General features: G+C 34.7%; 1 protein-coding gene across 2 annotated transcripts in view; it reads right to left on the minus strand.

The window, feature by feature from the left end:
* LOC143255128 (lachesin-like) overlaps window positions 1-26,096 on the minus strand; it is a 165,382-nt gene that overhangs the window by 71,450 nt on the left and 67,836 nt on the right. The window lies entirely within an intron of this gene.

The following is a 26,096-nucleotide window of genomic DNA, read 5'->3' on the forward strand; positions in this document are numbered from 1 at the left end:
AATATCCCTTTCTAGTCGATTTGCATCCCAAGAAAGCGTAATGTAGAATGGTAAAAAAATAGATATACAGTAACGTATTTCATTGAAGTAATTTTAAATGCGCAAGTTTTTAATGAAAAATAAAAAGTGCATTTTTTCGTTGCACTAAACGTTCTGTTTGAGACTTACGACTGACAGGCTTGGTTTGTTTTAATTTTCGCGCAAAGCTACACAAGGGCTAACTGCGCTAGCCATTCCTAATTTTAGCAGTGTAAGACTAGAGGAAAGGCAGCTAGTCACCACCACCCACCGTCAACTCTTGGGCTACTCTTTTACCAATGAATAGTGAGGTTGACTATAACATTATAATAGCCCCACGGCTGTAAGGACCAGCATGTTTGGTGTGACGAAGATTCCAACCTTCAACCCTCGAATTGCCAGTCGAGTGCCTTAACCATCTAAAATTCCGAGCCATTTGAATATTGAAAAAAATCAGTTAGACTTCTCTCCTATAATCGAACACCTTGTTGACAATATCACTCCTCAAGAAATATTACATTTCAAGACGATAGTTAAAAACTTTTATCATCCTTCAAGACGAATGTCGTAAACTTTGTTTTATATTTTAACAGCTTTTCGATCATGATAGTGTGATTAATTCTCAACGGGCCTGGCATGGCCAAGCGTGTTAAGGCGTGCGACTCGTAATCTGAGGGTCGCGGGTTCGCATCCCCATCGCGCCAAACATGCTTGCCGTTTCAGCCGTGGGGGCGTTATAACGTGAGGGTCAATCCCACTTTTAGTTGGTAAAAGAGTAGCCCAAGAGTTGGTGGTGAGTGGTGATGACTAGGGACGGCTAGCACAGATAGACCTCGAGTAGTTTTGTGCAAAATTCAAAACAAACAAACAAACATAATTCTCAACAAAGCATCACGTTACTTTTCTTACGATTTGCGTGATACATGTAAAATGTGTTTGATTTTATGTATTTATGCGTTTTTCATTTGTTCACACACACATATACATATATGTGATCCATATGTGTGGAAAGCACCTAAAAAAAAAGACTAAGGGCTTTCAGTCGTCACGTCCTTTGGACTGCAAAAGATAATCTTCAATCACCTCCAACTCCCATCTTCCATCATCCTATCAAACACCATTAACAGCCATTAAGCACGTTAAATGTTTTGTTTTTCAAAACCGACAGATTGCAGCACCTGAAAGAACAGGGATAAAATATGGATTATCTTTACGCCCACGTACCTCTTACTTTGGGTGGTAACTGGTTATTCCATAAACCTTTTAATAACTGGATTAAAAGAGCATTTCCAGCAATGCACAGTTAGATCTTGAACATGTATTTATTTGTTTTCCTTTTCACCTCGCGCAATCACATCGAGATAATTAAATCATTACCGTGGAAGAATTAATTGGTTGTTGTTATATTTGTTTTTTAAGTACAGTACAAAATCCAGTAAATTATGTGAGATAAAAGAAAGCAAAGCATTTTTTTCTTAATAATTTTTTGTATGTAAAAACAAAACTAAACACACGTGGCGCTATTTTTTCAAATACTCTTTTTTTGCATAAAGCTATTTACGCATTGTCAACTACAGAATTGGAATCCGTGTTTGTGTGTTTTTTTATAGCAAAGCCACAAAGGGCTATCTGCTCAGCCCACCGAGAGGAATCGAACCCCTGATTTTAGCGTTGTAAATCCGGAAAGAATTGGAATCCCGAATTTCAGAGTATTAAATTTGTAATCATATGGCAGAGATCCCAAGTGGCTCAGCGGTAATTCTAAGCCTTACAATGATAAAATTCGATTTCTTTAACCGTGGTGGGCAGAGCACAGACAGCCCATTACGTAGCTTTGTATTTCACAAAATCCAACCCAAAGCTTTAGGGCTGACTACCTGTAAGAGAGAGAACTCATACTAACACGGGAATAATAAAAGTTTTTATTATTTAATGGATACAAGATAGTACAGTTCTAAATTCAACTGCACTTTAGGAACATGTGAGATATGTGACTTCTTGATAAATGAAAATACATGTATATTGAATTCGATAAAAACAAACAAAGTTCAACAGGAACTAAAATTATGCCATGGTTGTTCCGATTATTTGCTCGTGGGAAATGTCACAAACTCCCCAAAGTAATTCATTTTTAATATTACCTGCAAGAGCTAATGTAATATAGCATTCAGCTCTTTATAGGTTTGTATCTCAAGACTGTTGGTATACAACTTCTCCTTGTTAATCTGAAGATGACCTAAGAATGTCGAAACATTGTTCTCTACTTTATTTTAATAAAAGGGTTAATACCCATACCAGCCGTATTGAGATTTTTACTTCAAGTGAGTCTCTTGTCATCACGAATTGTTTACGGGTTTTCTCTTAATATATTAAATCTTCAGACTCATAAGTGCGCTTTACCGTAAAACTCGTTTTATTTGTGCTTAGTTATGAGCTCTACCCTGTCAAATCGCCTGTGAAATTAATAGTGTCGTGAACATTATATGAAATATAATCATCTAAATATTCACAAGCTGTCGAGAAACAGAAAGGCTTTGGATAAGGAAAATAAAGACAGATGAAAAGAATCACTCACTCGGTAAAACACTAAACAAACTAAAGACCTCTGTATTGTTAGAAACATCCGAATGTTATTTTGGATGTTAGTCTATGAACCTCACCCAATTTAAATGTTGTACGTATATATAACATAAATATAACAGAGGAAGGCTTATAGTTTGAAGATATATATAAGAACCAATTTAAAATTTAGATAAAACGGAATTACATTTGTCGATCCATGTTCTTGTTTTGTTGCTGGCCCAAAGCTGCACAATTAGCAATCTTCGCTCTTTCCACAGCGACGAATCGATCCCTCCCTGAAGTTTTCAATGTAAGTACATAATTTTGTTGTTGACCCATCGGGAAGGAAGAGGGAATAAAATGTGAAATGGATCATATTTGTAAGATCTTAAAGTCCCGATTTGTTTTTAAAACATGAATTACGATGGCGGTCTTCTTGTTTTATCACTGTATTCTTTATTATTGTCTGTTACAACAACTAGGTGTCGTCCTTAATTTAGCAATGTAAGACATGAGGATCGAAATAAGATTTTTTACCAAGGTCGAAGGTATAAGAGAAATAGTTTGATCATATTAAATATGGAACAAGTTTGTTCAAAGCATTCGCTTCTTTTTTTCCCAATCACTGCAGGTTTAAACCATGCCAACTATTTCACCCAAGCTAGATCAATGATGGAATGGGTTATTTAAAAGAGGCGAAGAACATATGATACGGGCTACGTAAATCACGAAATATTGGCACTCTTTTGTATTGAAATACGGATATCCTAGTTTTACTGCTAGAATTATTAATAAGGTTTTATTAGCCCCGAAAAACCTTGTGGCGAGAGCGAAGAGCTTCATTCGCCATCGTGAAGAAACATGACGTTCCTGGTCGCATTAAAAAATGAAACTCGTTCGAAGTTTAATGTTCCCAGTCGGATCATATTTGTTGTATAGCAGTAAATTAAATCATTCATTCGTTCAAGTATTTTCTTGTTCCTATTTTTCAGAAGTGTTTGTTTGTTTTTGAATTTCGCACAAAGCTACTCGAGGGCTATCTGTGTAGCCGTCCCTAATTTAGCAGTGTAAGACTAGAGGGAAGGAAGCTAGTCATCACCACCCATCGCCAACTCTTGATCTACTCTTTTACCAACGAATAGTGGGATTGACCGCACATTATAACGCCCCCACGGCTGAAAGGGCAAGCATGTTTGGCGCGATAGGTTTCAGAACTGAACGTGATATTTCTGTGACTCGAAGAATCGCACTAAACGTTTTTTTATAAAAAGTTCTTAAAAAGGAGTTTATTTTTAGGCTTAACATCAATACAGCGAGAGTTCTCCTACAATGTTTTTCAATTAAAAATAAAGAAAGAGGGTAAAAAAGCGTATTTACTTTTCAAGGATTTTTTGTAAGAACTTTAGTTGTGTATTTCGATGGTAATATGGTAGGTATGAGAATTTGAAACGCAAAAAATCAGATTTCAATACCCCAGTAGTCTTTGCATAGAGATCTCTTTGTATGGTATTGTGTTCAATAACTAACAAACAAAGTACTTGTATAACGTCTCAAATAAAAGGATCAAGTATTTTTTTTTTTAAAAAAGGAAAAATAGTGTACATCGATCGCTTTGTTCGTGACACTGTATCGTCACGATGGTGAAATAACAGGTTTAATTGTATAACGTGACACGATTTTATTCACTTGTTCCTATCACTGAACACAAGGAAACCAATAAAGTTTTCCACTCTAGGTCATGTCGTTTCTTGTTACTTAGCATTAATTTACACTGAGTAATTGTGTCGATAAATCAATAAGCTGTGAAGAAGTGACGTCTGTGCTAGTCAGAAAATGTAACAATATGTTTCCACACATTGCGACAAGTATCAACAGAACTTGTACCACATACCTTTTCAAGACCTAAGTAAGTGAAGCCACGTGTCTAAATGTGGGAAATAGCAACTGTAAAGTTCAAGTTTTTGTGGAATTTTTCTCTCTTCCGAGGACAAATATTGTTATTACTGATGTTGAAATGGAAATCGTATAGTTTCAAAAACGAATTAAAAGTTACTAGTTTTGGGTCCTTGGAGTACTTCTAAAATCATTTATTACACAGATACAGTCATCTGTGAACGTTTTTTTGAATACAGAAATGTATTTTAAAAATCTAAGTGCTCTAAAGTAGAACTATTTTAACAATGAGAGAAATGATAAACGAAACCAAAACCAAAGTTTTACTGATCTGCTTTCGTCAGTTAACAATTACTTAAAACTAGTTGAACTTCTACTGGATCTTTAATTATAATTAATATTACAGCAGTGTTCACTTACTTTCGAATAAGACTAGTCATACACGTTCTCCATCTTGTATTTATTTCTTCTTGCCTAGTTGTGGCTACTTATTTGCAATTGTTCTCTTTCTATCCATTCTCGTCTCTATTACACGTGCTCATTCTCGAGGCTTAGCAAAACATGTGCCGTAATTATATACATTTTTTTCACTTTTTGTGGTAAGCAAACAGTTTTGATGTGTAATGTAACAGGTGCTTAAACTTCACTCTCACTTCCTGTTTATGTTTCTCTCTCTCTCTTTTTATTTTTGTGAGGAAGTTCTAAGACCGTATTTGTAACAAGTATGTGATAACTTATTTATTGAATCACCTTCCATGTCTATCTTTTTCTCCAGACGCATCGGTGTTTTATGAGAACTGTAGTCCCACAGTGTTTTCGCGATCAGTATCCCAGCAACTGTAATAACAACACAGTGTTGTTGGTAACCCTACTAACGTCGTATATACCAAGATTGTTTTTTAATCTCCTATCTCATTGTGTTAATTTGGTATCTTGAAATACAACTCTGGACACCAGGTACATTTAAAATTAGCGGGTGTCTATTTCTTTAGTCTTACATAACACAGTGTTTCTACGTTTCACAGATGTCAACATTTAAACGTGTCCAAAATGCAATATTATTGCTGCATTTGGAAACGTCAAGTTTATCGCGAGTTCCAGGCAGTAAGTTCTTTTTTTTTTGGGAAATATATTGATTACAGAAGATTCTCTTCAAACTGTTAAATTTAGTTGTGCTGGTACAAAGAACGAAATGAAGTTACGTTTGTTAAAAACATCTTACCTCCTGTGTTCTATAGAAACGCCTAATCAATGCCTTTGTAGAGCGATTGTAATAAGTATTCTGATATTAATATTGAAAAAAAAAATGAATATACATTAAATTATAGGCACAGGGAGTGGAACCGGAGAGTAATGGGGGTACGTACCCCTACCCCCAAATTTTGCTCCATTATCTAAATACCCTTTTGAAACGGGAATAAAGATTAGTGTATAATCAATTAACAGGCAAAGTCGAACTTGCGAACATGTTGGTCACTAAAGTTCTGACATGAGTGAGATTTTTAAGCTACAGTAACAAAACGTTACCATGACAACAGTAAAACAAACAAACAAACTGGTTTTGTGCATTATAAAACCTTAAGGCTATCCAAACAACTAATCATAGTTTACAAAAACATAGTTATATTTGTTTTTAAAAATAACAAACAAGTGTCGAAACACATGCTCGCGAGAGAGAAAAACAAACAAACTATGTTATATATCAGAAATGGTAAAGTATAGTTAGTTTAAGGGTTTGAATAAAGGGATGAGTCAGGAGTAGTGTTGTAAATACATAATTTCTCACATCCAGATGAAGAAATATCCCTATATACCAAATTCAATATGGCAGGAAGACGCCACATGAGTTCTAAAACATGAAACTTGTGCTACAACACACATCTGATATATATGAAAGTTTCTGTTATAACGTACATCTGGCACATTAAAATTTGTGTTATAACACATCCATGACATACTAAAGCTGGTATTATAACACAACACTGGTACATAAAATCACAATTCTAAAAAAAATCTATGAACATTTGAGCTATAAAAGAAATCAAAAATACAATCATTTGTTGTTTCAAGAGCGTTTTTGGCTTAGTAGAGTTTTCGCTTTAATAGACCGAAGAAATCACAAAAAAACGTAATAACCCAACTCTGACATACCCTAAAAACAAGTGTGTATAAAGCCATTAAGTGCTGTAAATAAGTTTAATCCAGTTCTGGGTTTATCTAATAAGCATGCTTTGTTTTCAGGGATAGATCTAATCACCTTCCAAAATCTATTATGTTTAAAGATAGATTTTATTGTCTTCCAAGGTCTACTATGTTTAGGGACAGATCTACTTGCCTTCCAAGATTACTAGTTTTAAAGATGTATCTCATCGCCTTCCAAGATCTACTGATTTTAAGAATACATCTCATCACTTTCCAAGATTTATTAATTTTAGGGATATATCTAATTGCCTTCCAAAGTCTACTTTTTGGGTTAGATTAAATGGTCTTCTAAAACATATTTTGAGGTATTTTTCTTAGCTGATTTCTGCTCATATTTTCTTATTTTTATACTGCTAGTTTTCAGTTTAACCATACTGTTATCCACCCTTCTTTCCTTTATAAAATGTATCTGCAAGGAATAAACCAGGTTGGCTCACCAAGAGCATAAGGAATAGCGTTAAAAATAAAAGTATTAGAAGTTTAAATTAACTGTTCTGGTGGGTGAATCGGAAAACTGTGAGAGATCAAGAGAATTAGTCAAACAAGACATTAGGGGAGTGAAAAGGAAATATGAAAGACGTTAGAGGAAATAGGAAAATTAGCTGTATGGATTTTTTAAAAATAAATGTAATTAAATTGTTATGGACTTTAAAAGTTGATAACGAAATATTTGGCTAATTTAGGAAATTCTACTTTTACTTTGGTTTGTTTGTTTTGAATTTCGCACAAAGCTACTCGAGAGCTATCTGTGTTAACCGTCCTTAATTTAGCAGTGTAAGACTAGAGGGAAGGAAGCTAGTCATCACCACCCACCGCCAACTCTTGAGCTACTATTCTACCAATGAATAGTGGGATTGACCGTTACATTGTAACACCCCAACGGCTGAAAAGGCGAGCATGTTTGGTGCGACCGGGATTCGAACCCGCGACCCTCGGATTACGAGTCGAACGCCTTAACATGCTTGGCCATGCCGGGCCCCTTTTACTTTGAAATGGATTGTCTTCAGATGTAGTGGATGCAGAAAATTTGAAGGGAATGCTCGAAAAGCAGCGAAATAATTAAGACTAAATCTGGATTTTTTATTTCTCGTTTTTATGGAGGCAATGGGCAACCTCGATGGACCTAACAGGTGGCCCGGCATGGCCAGGTGGTTAAGGCACTCGACTCGTAATCAGAGGGTCACGGGTTCGAATCCACGTCGCACCAAATATCTTCGCCCTCTCAGCCGTGGGGGCGTTATAATGTTACGGTCAATCCTAATATTCGTTGGTAAAAGAATAGCCCAAGAGTTGGCGATGGGTGGTGATGTCTAACTGCCTTCCCTCTAGTCTTACACTGCTAAATTAGTGACGGCTAGCTCAGATAGCTCTCGTGTAGCTTTGCGCGAAATTCAAAACAAACAGGTACCTTGTTTTATTGTCCTTAAATGATGTAATTCAAGACTTTCCCAACTTGTAACTTCATTTGATTGTGCACTTTATGCAGAAATAAAACTTGTGTTTGTAGTTCGAGTTTGAATTTTATTGTTATATCAGTGTAATATAATTTTTAATCTTGTGATATAACATTTGTTGGTTTTAAACCTTTTGGTAGTTGTTACCGGATTCAAAGCTACAACTTCTTCATTTTCTGATTATTCTGCAAACCAACAAAATGAATTTTAAGTAATTTGTAATATCCTTAAACTGAGTAACGAGATAGCCCTCGTCTAGCTTTCCGAAATAAATAAATAAACAATAAAATTAAATACTATTTCCAACAAGGAAGCGACCATGTTGAGGCAGTTGTTACACTAAAAGGCTACCATTAGCTGATCACAAAGGGCTAAATTCGATAAAACGTAACATCGAATGTCTCGTTAACAGATAAGTCTCAACAATGATAAAATAGCTTGGTTTTGTTGGAATTTCGCGCAAAGCTAAACGAGGGTAAAGAAAAGACGTATATCAATGTTTGTCAACTGTGCCCGGAGACTTACAGAGGTGTATATCGAAGAAATAAAATGTTTTATTCAGTGCTTTCCAAGAACTAGCATGTTGGACGTAATTACGTTAGGCTTACCTAGTGTATCTAAGAGTCACGTGAACGAGTCTAGAGTCAAGTGTTAGCTTCTCTCAGAGCGAAGTGCAGTGACAAATTTACCGAATGTTTCACGAGCGTCAATGTACAGTTCAAGTATTATATTGCAGGTCTATTCGTATGAAGTGCGTTGCGTTACTTTCGTATACTGCAATAATAAAACGTGGTTACGTTGCACCGAGGACAGAACGTCACTAACGGAACGAACAAAATATCTGTATCAGAATTTCAACGAAGATTTTCAGAAACTGAAAAATTTCTGAAAGTAAACTAGAATACACTAACATCCAGAGAAAATCAGAAAACATGTTCCGTACACTTTTTACTGTAAAACTTTTGCTGAATAGTTCTGTAAAACGCAAGTGTTAAACATAGTTAATAGCGTTTAACTTTCAGGCTACATCGTGGAATTCCAACACGACAATAGTGTAGAATTTTATGCCTGGAAACGGTGCCATAGCTCAAGTGATTCTGGTGTATATATGTATACCCTATTCGAAAACCTTCAAGTTAAAGAGGCCTAGAAAGAACACACCATTATAGACGGTAATTGTTAGTCACTAGAACTTACGTCAGTAGGATCTCATAGTCTCTTCTTAATCTTCGTCGCTATCGGGGTTGTCGTTCCACTTCTTAAATACCGACGATAAGGGTTACCTAGCAACCACTTGTCTGAAAGACACTCTTACTCTGCTCTCAAGTTTCACAAATTCCTAACGCCCAAAGGAAGCTATTACCGAGATAACATTGCAAAGGACTCTTTCACAATAAATTCTCTTACTTTTCATAAGAAATTGGAAACCAATTTTAAACATTTTTCTTTTTCCTTCTCTCTCTCGCTATTACTTATTCGAAAATGCTACAAAAGCAACAAAACCCAGTTGATGATCTAGTGCAGTTTAGTCGTTATAAGTTTTATGTTCTCATATTTGAATTTCTGTTGTTTTTAGAAAGGCTTCAATTGCGTCTAATTACAAGCTTAACTCATACCTAACTTATTAATCGGCCCGATATGATCAAGTGATTAAAGCACTCGACTTGTAATCCAAGGATCGCGGGTTCGAATCCCCGTCGCACCAAACATGTTCGCCCTTTCAGCCGTGGGGGTGTTATAATGTGACGGTCAATCCCACTTTTCGTTGGTAAAAGAGTAGTTCAAGAGTTGGCGATGGGTGGCGATGACGAGCTGCCTTTCCTCTAGTCTTAAACTGCTAAATTAGGGACGACTAGCGCAGATAGCCTTCATGTAGCTTTGCGCGAAATTCAAACCAAACCAATCTTACAACTCACGTTAAACATTATTAAACGCTCTTAATTTTACATTGTTTTCAATGTAATTTTACATATGTAAAAACTTTACATATAATATGAAGTTTGAACTATTAAAACGATTTTGGAGTATCACCACATCGTTACAGTCCGTGACATGAAGCACGTTCATTCCTGTTCTATCTGACGACCGCACATCTTACAAGTAGCACCGCAGCGTAACTACCATTACAAAAAAAAATCTGTCTTTCAACATTTATGGCAAAAGCACGTAAATCCTTCTTGCTTGCTTTTCATATTTCATGTAGTTTACGACAATTTCAATAACTTTGACAGTTCGATCACACAGAAATGCATAGGTTCGATCATAATGTCTTTGTATAGTAAAGCATGAATATCAACTTCATTCTACGTGAGCTTGAGACACATGCAGTTGAATGAATATGAAAACTAGCAAGTTAAGAGCATCACATTGTCTACGTAACGCCAAACAAAATCAAAATGTGACTTTATATCGTCCATTGTTTTACTTTTTAAACTTATTTTATCTTAGTTTTCTTCTGGGTTGAGCATGGCTAGATAGGATGCCAGACTACGAATATGAGAGTCCATATTCCGTGTTTTTTTCAGCACCACACTGCCCCCTAGAAACATCGAATTTTGTCATTTATAAGCTATAGGTTTATATATATATAAGAGAGGCGATCAAATAACACAATCTGATTAGAGTAGTCCTGTAATTAGCGGTGACTACTGTTGACAATCTGCTTGTACATTCAAAATTAATTACGACCAGCACAGATAATCCATGTATAGTTTTACGCGAATATTTTAAACAGACAAAAATACTTTCTATCTTTCCTCTACATCAACCCAAAACCAGAGTTTTGTAAGTCTGGGTTAACACATTTAAAAGAAAGTAACTTTATTGTTAGCTAAAACTTTTAAAATTTATGAGTTAAGTTATTAGATTTTGCGCATAATTATTAGAGGAATATTCTCGTTACCTAAACATAATTTAAGTGATTCGATCAGAGGGAAAGCAGCTAGTCAACACTGTCAACTGTTGATTTACTCTAGTTGAATAGTAGGATAGACTGTCACATTATTACAACCTCATCGCTGAAAGGGTAAGCATATTCAGTAACGAGATTCGAACTCTCGAGTAATACGCAGATTGCAAGTCGATCGTCCTAAATACAAGGATATACCAGGCGAACTGTTACAAGATAAAGATTTGTAATATTGAAGTTAAGTTTTAAAAGCTAGGATTCAACAGGTTTTGTTTGGTTTTGTTTTGAATTTCGTGCAAAGCTAGACAAGAAAATATCTGCGCTAGTCATTCCCAATTTAGTAGTGTAAGATTAGAGGGAAGGAAGCTAGTCATCATTACCCACCGTAAACTCTTGGGATACATTTTCACCAACGAATAATGGGATTCACCGCCATATTATAACGCTCTCACTGCTTAAAGGGCGAGCATGTTTGATGTGATGGGGATTCGAACCCGCGACCCTAGGATTCAAGAGACTTAATATGATATTACCTGTCGAATAGGCTGTTGAAGAAGTTGTGACGAAAAAGCAACTATACTAAAAGAATAATGTAAAAAGAAAAGAAATGCGTATAAAATAACAACCCTGTTTTAAAATTCTGAACGAGAAACGAGAGACAATTCGCTTTAAATACAATACAGAAAAAAATCTCTTCAATTAGTAATATTTGTCTGTTCGTGTAAGTTTTTTAAAGTAAATGTTTTTCGTAAGATCTGGGATAGATATGTAAATATTGAACATCGCCTCATGACCAAATAAGCTAATGTAAGCAACACTGATGCGTTACATACCAAATAACATGATTAACTCTCTTCTGCAACTTAACCATTTTTGAAAGGGTTGAACGAGTTCAGTTACGTTGCAGTACGATCCTTGGACCTTTCGATTTTTAAACGGCCACTCTAATTACCGGACCACTCACGGTTCGTGTGATATCGTCAAGTAAAGTTGAAGTTTATGAGAACAGTAACACTACGAACATGTTAAAACAATGATTTGGGTTATCTTTTATACTCGATAGTTCTTAAGAACATCAACAAATATAAATCCCAGCTGAGTTTCGCGTTATTTCATCAGTACAAGGAATTAACATTAGTGGCAATAATTCTACTTTCACGTTGAATAAACGGCAGTATCAGTTATACCGTTTCAATTTAAGGTTTAGTTATTTTATTCCAGTTACACAAGTCATTGAAGCGTGATTGAAGGCACGACGTTAACGTCATCCACACGGCCATCTTCATTGTTATTAAAGTCGCCAGTCATTGTTACTCGTACATTATTAACAAAACCACCTTACAGTTATCATGGAAATTATTCGCTCGTTGGGGTTCAGCAGTTTCGAAGAAAGATGGGCTGGTTAACAAGGAAATTTAATCCCACTTTGGCCAATGAGAAGGTTAGAGATTCCTTGATGAAAACCAGTGATAGCAGTCGCGTGGATAATTTAGATGTTCTCATCCGAATGATTACAAAACAGATGGAGAACTTAGAGAGCTTAGAGCGTTTGGAACTAGATTTGAATCAACAATATACATTGTCAAAGCAATTATTTTTTATAATCCAGTCTTCAGTCGTTCTAACGGAATTGTAAGGTTACATCTCAATCTCTAACACCGTGAAGAGATATTTCGAAATTGAATACGATTTTATTTCGTAGGTTCTCAAATATTTGTGAGAATTGTGTGAAATATGTCGTCAGTGTTTAAGAGTGATTAGGTAAACTTTCAACTTATATTTCAGTTGCTAGGAAAGATAATTTGAAATTCCTTCAGTAGAAAACTAGAAAGGCACTCAGTAGGGCACGTGCTTCCGACACTCACCACTGATCCTATAAAATCCTCAAAAAATAAGGGAGAGGGGGTAACGTATCAACATGTCAGCCATTATCAGCGGACACGGATCATTTTTGACAGAACGACATAGATTAAAATTCTATATAAGTCAGTCAAGTTTTAGCAAAATCCGATTATTTTGATTGAGGTTTAAACCAAAAATACTATAAAAATCAGTACTCATGTAAACAAACGAGAATGTTTTAAATTTTAATGATCTTTGGCCTTGACCTTACAAAACTAAATACTTCTAATTAGTCCAAATTTACACTAAATAGTGAAAACAGAACCTCCGTCACCTTCGGTGGCAGAGTTAATTACCAAACTAGTGTTCGTTATAAATACTTCTCAGTAGCCCAACACTAAATCAGAAGGTTTATAACGCCAAAATCCAGTTTTTTTAACAACAAGCAAACAAATAACATTGAAAAAATCAAATATTACAACACGTTGTTCCTTTTAGCATATTAATTTGGTTCATCAAACATGAGAGTATGAAAAAGTAACGTCAAGTGTGAAATACGTAAATAAGACAACATTAGTAACATTGATAATAAATTACATACAAGCAAGAAAAAGTTGGTAAAACTTCTGTATCGTACCGATTACTGTGATGCGATTCGCACCCATATTATGTATCGTGACATCCACTACTACATTTTAGGTCCGTCATTGGCACAACGGTAAGCGTGAAGGCTTATACTGTGACTCTAAAAATTGGATATTAGATATCCTTGGTGGGCACAGGAAAGATAATTCATTGCGAAACATTTTGAGCACTCGATTCGCAATCTGAAAATCGTGGGTTTGAATACCTGTTTCACCAAATATGCTTGCCCTTTTAGCATCTGAAAATCAAAGGTAACTATACCATCTCACTATTGTCAAAAAAGAAAGAAAAAGTAAAGGATCAAACACCAATTCCTGAAGAGCTCCACTGGACACCATTAATAACATCCTTTAGCTTCCTTTTATCCAATCGCCTTATAATCAGATTAACTAGTCTTTATTTAGTGCCACCCGATGTGATTTTCTTAACATAAATAAGATCTTCATCTAAGCTAAACTTCTCATACTATACGTTTACATCTTTATTGAATGTTTTCCTCATTATTTTTTAAACATTAGATGTAGTAAATAGATTCTATGAAATATACACAAGAATGGGAAGTAGTTTAAAGGCAGGAAGGACCGAAGAAAGAATAAAACAGTGAAACACTTTGTATTGCGACATTATTTGAACATTTACTTTGTGGGGAGAGTAGCCAGGTGTACAGAATGGTATTTAGATTATCCAGAGGTTATTTCAACCTCATGAGCTGCGACACTTGTCAAAACAAAATTTCAATAAATCACTTTGGAGCTGAGAATGGGAAATTTCCTGTTCAGAAAATACTAGACTTAAAATATCCTTGCAATGATTCTCTCAATTGATTGGGTAAAAAATAAGGTTATTTCCCTCGATTTTCAAGAAATTAAAGTTTACTATGTAAAACCTTGATCATAAATTAAAGTTTACTTATGTAAAACCTTGATCATAAATTCCTCTTGATATTTACAAAGTAAAGATTAATGTTTTCATTTATATTTTTGTACTTACTCGAGATGCTGACACATAAAATTACCTATTTTTCAAAGCAACTTTAAAAGAAAAAAACGAAACAAAAACGATATGTTATTCTCTAGGACTAATGCATTGGACCATCTGTTTTCTAAAGTGCTGAATAAGGGATACAACTAGTTTTTTAAAGTAAATTATGAGTACAAATTGGATACTTTGAAATTATTTGATACTTACTATAATGGCTCAAATCGCGAATCAAACATAAACTCGGAATTCTTTTTTATACTTTTGAAAACTGCACTCTTCATAAAATTTACCCTACGAGGTAAGTACTTTGAGAAACGTCCAGAAACAGCGATTAATGTTGTTCTAGTCTTTATGGGAAAGGTCCGTTTAGAATACTTATCACGAAGTGATAAGGTAATTTTTCGGACGTCTTTTGCATGATGTATATTAATGGCTTGAAAATACTTTTGGACGAAATTATGGGATGGAAAAGTTTAACTGCTGTGTTATCTGTTATACAGTAAAACACGAATCTATAAGGGTCTGAGAAAGAGGTTCAAATATTACCCATTAAAGTAGACAATAAAGAAAATAGTAATTGTATACGCTTTTCTTAATTATTATGGTATTGCATTTAATCATGACATTTTTCATCTTTCAGAGCCAAGCAACTGGTTTAGTATTCGGTATTAAGGAATTGAACCCTGTTCTCTCGTAGTATGTTGAGTTAATTTCCTTTAATTAAGAAATATTACGTGATAAACGTGAGAACAAACGTACTCAATGGTTTACGTTGCGTTCTAAAGATACTTAGCATAATGTAGCCTTTCAAAATAGCCCTGATGCTGAAAGCGTAATGACCCTGCATCTGTGGAAGGCTTAAATGTAGACAGTGAATATATTGGAGGGCTATAATTAAGGACTTAATGAATTACTAGAATGTTTGTTTAATGAACTTTGCCGTACGTAAATCATAATGAATGATTGGGTTAGCTTAGCTCAGTTGTGGGTCCGATGCGACTTACTCGCTACAATTGAGTCATACGCTAAACATTTTATTATTATAAGTGATTTAAACACAAAAACAACAGCCGTTCGAAACATCACAAATAACGCCAGTGGAAATCTATTACCAGACTTAGTTGGAAAGTACAGTACAATACATCAAAATAATAAAAGAACCCATCCCAATATACTCGCTTGGTCAGTAATACAGACTAATGTATCTGGCTGAAACCTATATCCTCCAATTTACTTCTTTCATTGCTGGATATGACGTGGATTGGGTATAGTTAATCTTAAATCGTGTCTATGTCGTTCTGAATGCCAGTCTAAACGCATATTACGATTGTAAAGAAACGTATATCAGTCCACAAGAAACTTTCAAGTAAATTAAAACCTAAATAGCCTAAATATATCACCTGAATTCAGGGGTAAAAAACGTAAAAATATATAAAAGGGAGAGTTCTGCTTACTAATAAATTTAAAATGTTGTTCAAAACTTGTCCAGACACATTTCAAAATATACACACAAACAATAATCTAAATAATACAAAATACCCCACATTTATTAAAAACTACACAACAACAATAGTCTAATTAATACAAAATACCTCACATTTATTAAAAACGAAACACAAACAATGGTTTAAATAATACAAAATACCCCACATTTGTTAAAACCGACACACAAACAGCAATCTAAATAATACAAAATACCCCACATTTATTAAAAACGACACACAACCAACGATCTAAATATTACAAAATACCCCACATTTATTAAAAACGACACAGAAGTAGTGGTCTAAATAATACAAAATACCTCACATTTATTAAATACGATACACAAACAATGGTCTAAATACCACACACGTTCACACAAGACAATGAACAGGCCTGGCATGGCCAAGCGCGTAAGGCGTGCGACTCGTAATCCGAGGGTCGCAGGTTCGCGCCCGAGTAGCACTAAACATGCTCGCCCTCCCAGCCGTGGGAGTGTATAATGTGACGGTCAATCCCACTATTCGTTGGTAAAAGAGCAGCCCAAGAGTTGGCGGTGGGTGGTGATGACTAGCTGCCTTCCCTCTAGTCTTACACTGCTAAATTAGGGACGGCTAGCACAGTAGCCCTCGAGTAGCTTTGTGCGAAATTCCAAAACAAACAGACAATGAACAAGCCCACACCTCTAAAGTTTCACTTAGTAATTGGACGACAGGTCTGAAGGCTAAAAACGCTAAAACCTGGTAACAGCACCCGTGGCGGGCACAGCACAGAGAGTCCATTTTGTAACTTTGCACTTAACAACAAACACACAGGCCAGCCGAGATAAGAGCCGACTCTTTTGGGTTTATCTTCAAAATACTCTAAGAACACACAACCAAATTATTTGAATACATTCTTCTACGATAAACACACGCGTAATCCATTCAGTTTCTCACTTGTCACACCCTGTTAATGTCATAGGTATCACTAGCAGTTAACAACATGAAAAACAAGGCTTCTTGCCAATAAGAAATATAAAGTGTTCTGATTGGAGAAAGTTACTCCAAGATTGTATCAACATCCAATAGTTTTCCTTAATTTATGTCTCAAATCAGACCTTATACTCCATTATTGGGAGCAAGCCAGTATAACCGTGTCCCATAAATAAGAAAACTCAGTAGACAAATGAAATTTATCGACCAATAATCCCCATAGAATAAAGATAGATATTACAAATATATTTCTAAAGAATACATTTCTTGAAATAAAAAACGGAAGCTTAAAAGAAGTTAGAAAATTTGTCGATTGTCGTGTTAAACATAAATATACAATACTACAAAGTTTTAACAAAAAGAGTGACACGGCTGGTATTTATTCGGTTACAAACAACTCAGTGGAATTATCATGAGATATAAGCCATTGCCTAACCGGCGGAAAATCTAAGGGTGAATTAAAAAAATACATTAACAGTTTATGGAAAACGGAACGTAAGAAATGTTTCTATTGTAGAAGAGTGATTCCATATTAAATATTTTAACACTAAGGTTATTTGGAATGTTGTATTTATTAGTTATATAAGCTAAATGCCATTTTCAAACACAAACCATTCTCTATCATTTCGTTTCACAGATTGTATGGCTACCATTTCCTCTGACACATCTCTTGCACCCAGAAATCTCATTAAATCAAATAAAATAATAAGTGAACACCAGCTAAACTGTATGTGGTATGATACTCGAATGAATTAAATAGCAGAATTATTGAAGACTTGCTAACCCTATTATAATAGGAATACATAAGTCATTTTCTTTATAAATCTACAATATAAGATAGAATCAACGTATGATTATTTTTGCATATTAATTCATCTATATAATACGAGCCACTTCTGAAGAAAGCAGTGTAGTTTTTTTGTGTGTAATAGAATCCTGTACTGGAAAGTAATTAAAGTACTCCAGAAAAACACAAGGTTATTGAGTATATTGAGAAGTAGACTCAACACCCTTAGGTATTTGGTTTATATCACTGCTTGATCTGTAATATCTTAACCCTAACTAAGACTAAACTTGATTTCATTCCATTTGACTACAAAACAAAATTATTTTAATCCTTTAAGTTTCTGACTGGTTTAAGCTAATGTGGCCAGATTGCCTTGTAAAAATGGGATCAGGGATAGAATTTGCACAAGATTGGTTTGTTTGTTTTTGAATTTCGCGTAAAGCTACACGAGGGCTATCTGCGCTAGCCGTCCCTAATTTAGCAGTGCAAGACTAGAGGGAAGGCAAAGGTCATCACCACCCACCGCCAACTCTTGGGCTACTCTTTTACCAATGAATAGTGGGATTACCCATCACATTATAACGCCCCACGCCTGAAAGGGCGAGCATGTTTGGTGCGACGAAGATTTGAACCTGCGACCAGTCGCTTTACCATCAGAGACTCCACTGTTATAAATCATTCCAACTTACTAGCCTTCATCAATCCCACTGTTGTAAGCTGTTTACCTTTCCTAACCATTATCGACATTACTGTTGACAAGCTAATATATTTACGATTAGAATCGTGTGCATTTAATATATACAGACACATTTATGTGGAAAATGTAGTTTGATTTTCTTACAAGGTAACGTTCTTAAATAGTAGGATGGAAGTAAACTGCATTACTGATCAGCTCAAAGTGTACTCTGTAAGATAAGTTTCATCTGAACTGCGGAATTTTCTTCGTTACTGTAAAATTGCCACCATTAACATTTCTATGATACTGTTTTTAATCCCAGTTATGCTGCGCTAAACACGTTCAAATAGCTAACAGGAGGAACTTGTGAAACCTTGATACGTAGGCTAGTGTACCTTATCTCCAAAAAAACACCTTCTCTTTGAAACTTATGTGATCCTAAAGCTCATTCCTAATTCATGAGAACTACTATATATTTGTTGTAGTGTTAAGCTCATAACATGTATAATAACTCGTTCACTTATTTCTAAAAGGATTGTTTATTTGTCGAAAACCCTGTTAAGTTTACTTTCCTGGTTTATACATCGTTTGTTCCATTTGCTACATAGTTTATGTTGGAAAGTTAGAGAAACATCAATCATCTTTTACTCACATTAAATGGTAGCTGTCATCTACGGATAAATGATGAAAACGGGTTGTTTATTAGTTTATCCTGTAGCTGTAAACACGCGATTACTTTTAATTTGGTGGTTAGATCGCTCGACTTCTAATCTGAGGGTGGTGGGTTAGAACCCCGTTCACACCAAGCATGCTTACCCCTTCAGGCATAGGGGCGTTATAATGTCATGACCAATCCCCAAAAAAGGTAGCCCAAGAGTTGACGGTGGGTGGTGATGACTAGCTGCCTTCTCTCTAATCTTACAGTTCTAAAGTAGGACGGCTAGCACAGATAACCCTCGTGTAGCTTTACGCGAAATTCAAAATCAAGCAAACAAAAAAACAAACTTTCTATACATTTGAAATGTATTTATTTATGAATAAGTAAAAATTAAATGACTAAAGGTGATAATATCTTCAGTTACGCAAAAGAGAAGATTTGACAGATAGAAGTGCATCTAATTACATTTTAATGCTGTAACTATTTCTTACTCAGCTCAAACAGAACGTTACATTACACGTGGGTTAAATAACCAGCCCAAGACACCATGATTAATTTACAACTACCTATCATAGAGAAGGTAGCAGCCTATGCGGGCTATTCTTAACTGAGACCAGAGCATGTTCAATAGCAGACCACGGCTCAAACCATGGATCTTCTGACATGCCACACTTAACCCTACAAAATATTATTTTAGTTTGAGTGTGTTTTAACTGGTATTTTTATTACTATTCTAAGGTAAAGTCCAATACTATTTGCTATTTGTGTATATTTACAGGTTGTGCACTTTTACTTTTCTTGGCCATGGACCAATCTAACGTCCATAAAATTATCTCATACATAGCGCATGGTACATGGGACTGTTCTCGTCGTGTGTGGTAAGTTTTAATGTTTCTTTGTTTTGGAGTCGTCGTGCGCACAGTGTGACAAAAGTAGGACATTTATCACCGAACTTTAACTAATAGGCAACGTCCGGCACTGCTTTATTTTACATTTTTAACGTAGAAACACGCTACATTTTGTAAAAGGGGCCATAATAATGTTTCGTAGAATCCCTTATCTACTTTGTTAAAGCTATATAGTTCCGAGATAAATGCACGGATAACTTAACCGTGCAAATGGTTATTCAGGGCAAAATAATGTGTTTTTAAATTACACAGACAAAGATTTGGGCAATCTAAACAGTAATGTTGTAACATTTTTCAAAGAGACGTCCTTTCAGTTTAGAAGGTATATATCTTCAAAGTAGATAAAAGCTCTTACCAGGTTTTGTTAAAATAATTCTTTTTCATAACTGTAGACCTCAAGAGTTGGCACAAACTCAGTTTATTTCAGAGAAAACGTTTTCTATTATTTCTTTTTTAGAATATACATATTGTTTTCACGGAAATAAAACACACGCTGTAAGGATGACTAGAATTCCGCGCCATCTATTTTTCTTTTACTACGTTCGGACTGTAAATTCCAGCAAACATATTTCCACATCAGTTACAAACTTTAATTTGTAAACCTATTCATCCGATTTTATTGGTGGGCCACGTGTCACTGACAGAGTTAAACCCAATAATTTAATATTTGCATAAGGAAAGGAGTTATATTTATGCGTTTTGTGTTCACCCCAGATGTTTCACTTGATTAAATCTCCTGTTATATGACTCTGCTCAATCATTTCAACAGACAGAAAATATAAACAGTCTCATTTAGCAACAGATGGCAGTATTTCACAACCGGTGAGCTATTTCTTCCCATCTCTCCTTTCTCACAGTTTTTACTTGTTACCTTCTTGCCAATAAATAACCTTAGCCTTCTATAGTATTTGGAGAGAAAGGGGATGCGTTGGCTCGGCAAAACAGTAAATTTGGGAGATGGCAAAGAACCGTGCTCGATACCACAAAACGTTCCGCGTACTTAAAGCTTTGGATGCGTTATAAAAGTGACAGTCATCTCTTTAACGTGAAAATATGAGTGGTAGGATGTTGCTCACTGGGCGTATTCATTTTAATCAGAAGTTACAAATTATGGACTGCAGAAGATAGTCCTAGTAGTTCTGCAATTAATATAATATAAATTAATATTAATGTTACACATATTAATATAAATTTTGTAACTACTCAGGGCAAGAAAATGTTTTGGAGATTTTTTAAAATTATTTGTACAATCACTCAAGAAACCATTCAGTAGTTTATAACTAGGTATAGGTATAGGACGTAGCTATGAACGGTGGGAGGTATAGGTCGTAGCTAGGAACGGTGGTAGGTATAGATCGTAGCTAGGAACGGTAGTAAGTATAGCTTGTAATTGAGAACGGTAGTAAGTATAGCTTGTAACTAGGAACTGTGATAGGTATAGCTCGTAACTAAGAACGGTGGTAAGTATAGCTTGTAACTAGGAACTGGTGATAGGTATAGCTCGTAACTAAGAACGGTGGTAAGTATAGCTTGTAATTGAGAAGTGTGGTAAGTATAGCTTGTAACTAAGAACGGTGGTAAGTATAGCTTGTAATTGAGAACGGTAGTAAGTATAGCTTGTAACTAGGAACTGTGATAGGTATAGCTCGTAACTAAGAACGGTGGTAAGTATAGCTTGTAACTAGGAACTGTGATAGGTATAGCTCGTAACTAAGAACGGTGGTAAGTATAGCTTGTAATTGAGAAGTGTGGTAAGTATAGCTTGTAACTAAGAACGGTGGTAAGTATAGCTTGTAACTGAGAGCGGTGATAGATATTACTGGTAACTAAGAATGGCCGTAGGTCTAGCTCGTAGCTAGGAACGATGATAGATAGCTTAGTAATTCCCAATAAAACTACATTAAAACTGGAGGGCGTAAAATATCAAGACTTGGCGTTTGATCCCAGAGATAAACACAATGCAGCTACTTCATTGTGTAGCTATGTGTTGAAATAAGTAAGAATTTCTACATTCGACATACTTTACATTGTTGCACTTTATATATTCCTGTCCAAACGTGAAGGTGAATAATTTATAAGTGTAGAAACAAGGATCCGAAACACATTTTTTGTTTATTTATTGCAACAGTACTTCCTTAAATATAGCCTTTCTAGAATAACACAAAATAATTTAAAGTAAGAAGTAAAGAACGTATTTCACTAAAAACGTAAAATGATAGTGTGGAGTGTTAAATGTATCGTAATCAAGTTGTCGTAAACATTGAGTTTATTTGCTAATTATTTAAAAAATACAAAACTGACCCAAGTAAATTTACAATTTGTGTAAATGTACATACACTAGGAACTAACGTGAATTTTCATCATTTCCATTCTTCTTAAAAGCTGGTATTAACAGAAAATTTGTGTGTTTTTAAGGTTATAAGCCCTACACTCCAGTGGCTCAGCGGTACGTCTGTAGGTTTGTGACGCTAAAATTTGGAGATCGATACCAGTGGTGAGCAGAGTGCACATAGCTTGTTGCGTCGCTTTGCGTTTATTATCAACCGAAGTATAAGTCCTCAGATTTACCGCTGAGCCACCAAAGGGCCGTGGTAGAATATGTTAAAGAAATAAACTCGTTTAATGCCTTATATTTTTAGCACATGTTGCAGAAATTGGTTGCACTAGTTCTAGAGGTATCTTTGCTATCTGTTTTAGTATTTACACGTAAAACATAAAATTTAATAGATATTTGGAGCACATTAACTGTATCAAAGTAGTTTTCATTCAGTTTTAAGTGTTTGTTGGGGTTATAAAATCATTCTTTCATCAGCGGAAAGTACTCTGTTTTATTCATTAAAACAATGTCAGTTTTTTGACAATCAGGTTGAATTTATCATGAAGCTTCGATACTTTCACGTTTTCTTCATTGATAAGTTTTCTTTTACTACATTGAGTGTTCTTAAATAGACCATACTAAGAACAAACGAATAGACTTTCAAAAGCACTTCATAAAAAAAGCTGCGTGAGTCATGAGATCGAAAACTGGTTACAAACATTAACAGTAGAACTTTTCAACTCTTACATCCTAAACCTCACGAAATTCATACAAAATTCATAATATGAAGCTCTTCTTCCTTTAACTTACTTCTAGTGGCAAAACAGCAGGTCTGCGGACTTACAATGCTAGAAACCAGGTTTCGATACCCGTGGTGAGCATAGCACAGATAACCCATTGTGTAGTTTTGAGTTTAATTACAAATAAATAGTCGTTTAGCTTTAACATTGACAAATATCCAATAAGGATTATTTCAGCATATTAATTCATTATTTGGAATAAAGCACAAAGTCACACAACGGGCTTTCTGTACTCAACCAACCATAGGTACCTAAATCCGGTTTCTAGCAATGTGAGTCTGCAGACATACCGCTGTGGTGCCACTGGGGGGCGTTTCAGCATATAAAATTCAGATAACATCATAAAGAACAATCCACGTTTAATTGAATTTTTCAAAACTAGATCCGAAACAAAAAATGGCAAGTTTTAATGAGCTAAATCGTTATACCCAATTCTAAAGAGAAAAGGCTTAGAAACTTACAATAGCACTAATTATTAAAGATCCGAAACTCAAAATTTTCACATTCCCACTAAACCCGTTATTTTGATTTTAGCTTCACCACAAAGTTCCATTTTTAGTTCAGTGATATCACCTATTATTAAATCGACGAGTCTACATTTGTCAAGTGCAATAGCCGCATCAGTGACAAACATTCACTTATTAAAAAATCAGAAACGAAGGAAATTTCTGCACACTTTTCTAAACGTCTGCGTCATAAGAAAACAATCAGGATTGGACGATAAAATTCATAGAAAAGCAGGAAACTCGGAACACAGCATAAAACAGAAACTAAGTTTAGTCTGGATGTTATTAAACGCTAAGTTACACAAAACAGAAACTAGGAGACTTGAAATGTATTAAGTAAATAATATTTAATACGTACTTTGTAAACAATTTAGATGTTTGCTTGTTTGTGAATTTCGCACAAAGCTACACTCTCTGCGCTAGCCGTCCCTAATTTAGTAGTGTAAGACTAGAGGGAAGGCAACTAGTCCTCACCACCCACGCTTTTATTGACAAGCAGAGAACAACGTTTCGACCACAGGATGACCTAGGAAGGTCGAAACGTTCTTTTCTGTTTTATTAGTAAAAGTGTTAATACCCATACCAGCCGTTCTGAAACACCTTTATTAATACAATACGCCTCATTACATCAAGAGTCGTTGACTTTCCAGTGATTAATTGATTGATTGTTTGAAATTAAGAACAAAGCTACACAATGGGCTATCTGTGCTCTGTTCACCACGAATATCGGAATTCGAGTTCTAGTGGTTAGAGAGTTCTAGGTGTGGTTTCGAGTTTTCGTATACGAGTCTCAAGATTAGCGCACTGAAACATTATTAAATGGAAAATGCCAAAGCATAAGATATACTAAGTGTTGATTTAACCTGATTTAAGACAAGAGAAAAGGCAAATGAACTGATAATTCGAACTTCGCGTCCCTCAGGTTACGAGTTGAGTGCCTCAACCATATGCCGAGTCTGAGACAAAGAAGAAGAGATCACACTGAAACATTATTAAATAAAATAGCATGAATTAAATATAATGAAAGAAAACAAGGTTTGTTTATTTGCAGTTGAGCACAAAGCTACACGATTGTCTATCTGTTCTTTCCCTCACACACACTGGTATCAAAACCCGGTTTCTAGCATCGTAAGTCCGACTGGGGAATTTGAAAAATAATGACTAACGAATAGCTCAGAATAAACAAATATAGTATTGCGCCAGAAAAAATAATCCATTTTACAGTTACTTCTTGTAATACTGTAGTTATCTGGTGAATTAATACTTAATTTTCAGTTAATCAATAGGGGTAGAAATGTATAACAACAATAATTTGTTACTATAAGTGAACAACAAGTGATGAATTGTTAGCAAAAATTCACTCTTATTTGCGTTTTTATTTTAATTACTGTGTAAAAGAATTTTTGTACAAGATCCCAGATTATTTATGACGTCACGCAATAATATTTTTTACCGAGTTTATGAACTGTGTTTATGATATCACCATTATTCAGCTCTTATATGTAATATAATGATATCACCATTATTCAGTTCTTATATGTAATATAATGATATCGTCATTGTTCAGTTCTTATATGTAATATAATGATATTCACTATTATTCAGTTCTTATATGTAATATAATGATATCGCCATTATTCAACTCTTATATGTAATATAATGATATCACTATTATTCAGTTCTTATATGTAATATAATGATATCGTCATTGTTCAGCTCTTATATGTAATATAATGATATCGCCATTATTCAGCTCTTATATGTAATATAATGATATCAATATTACTCAGTTCTTATATGTAATATAATGATATCACCATTATTCAGCTCTTATATGTAATATAATGATATCACCATTATTCAGTTCTTATATGTAATATAATTATTCAGTTCTTATATGTAATATAATTATATCGTCATTGTTCAGCTCTTATATGTAATATAATGATATCGTCATTGTTCAGCTCTTATATGTAATATAATGATATCGTCATTGTTCAGCTCTTATATGTAATATAATGATATCACTATTATTCAGTTCTTATATGTAATATAATGATATCACCATTATTCAGTTCTTGTATGTAATATAATGATATCACTATTATTCAGTTCTTATATGTAATATATGCTCTACAAAATATTATCCAATCACAAATTGATATACTTTAATTACTTTTTTGAAAAACAGTCAAAACCCATTAAATGAAAAAGTTCCAACAATTCTTAAACTTCCATGCTAATAACCAATTAATTATTGTAATTACCGAGTTGTGTTTTCATTATTTGTCTTTCGAAGGAACACAATTTAAGAGTTAATGATTGTTTGCGTACATAATAGACATTTTATTTATTTTTCGTCATAAAACCTTTTTGTTTTAATATGAAAGTTTGGGATCCTCGTAAATATTATCCAAAATCCTATTAGTGTAAAAATTGCTTTCATTTATCTCTCGAGACAAAGTTTGTTTCTACAATCTTTG

The sequence above is a fragment of the Tachypleus tridentatus genome, chromosome 7 (genome assembly GCF_004210375.1).
Source record: "Tachypleus tridentatus isolate NWPU-2018 chromosome 7, ASM421037v1, whole genome shotgun sequence".
Lineage (NCBI taxonomy): Eukaryota > Metazoa > Arthropoda > Merostomata > Xiphosura > Limulidae > Tachypleus > Tachypleus tridentatus.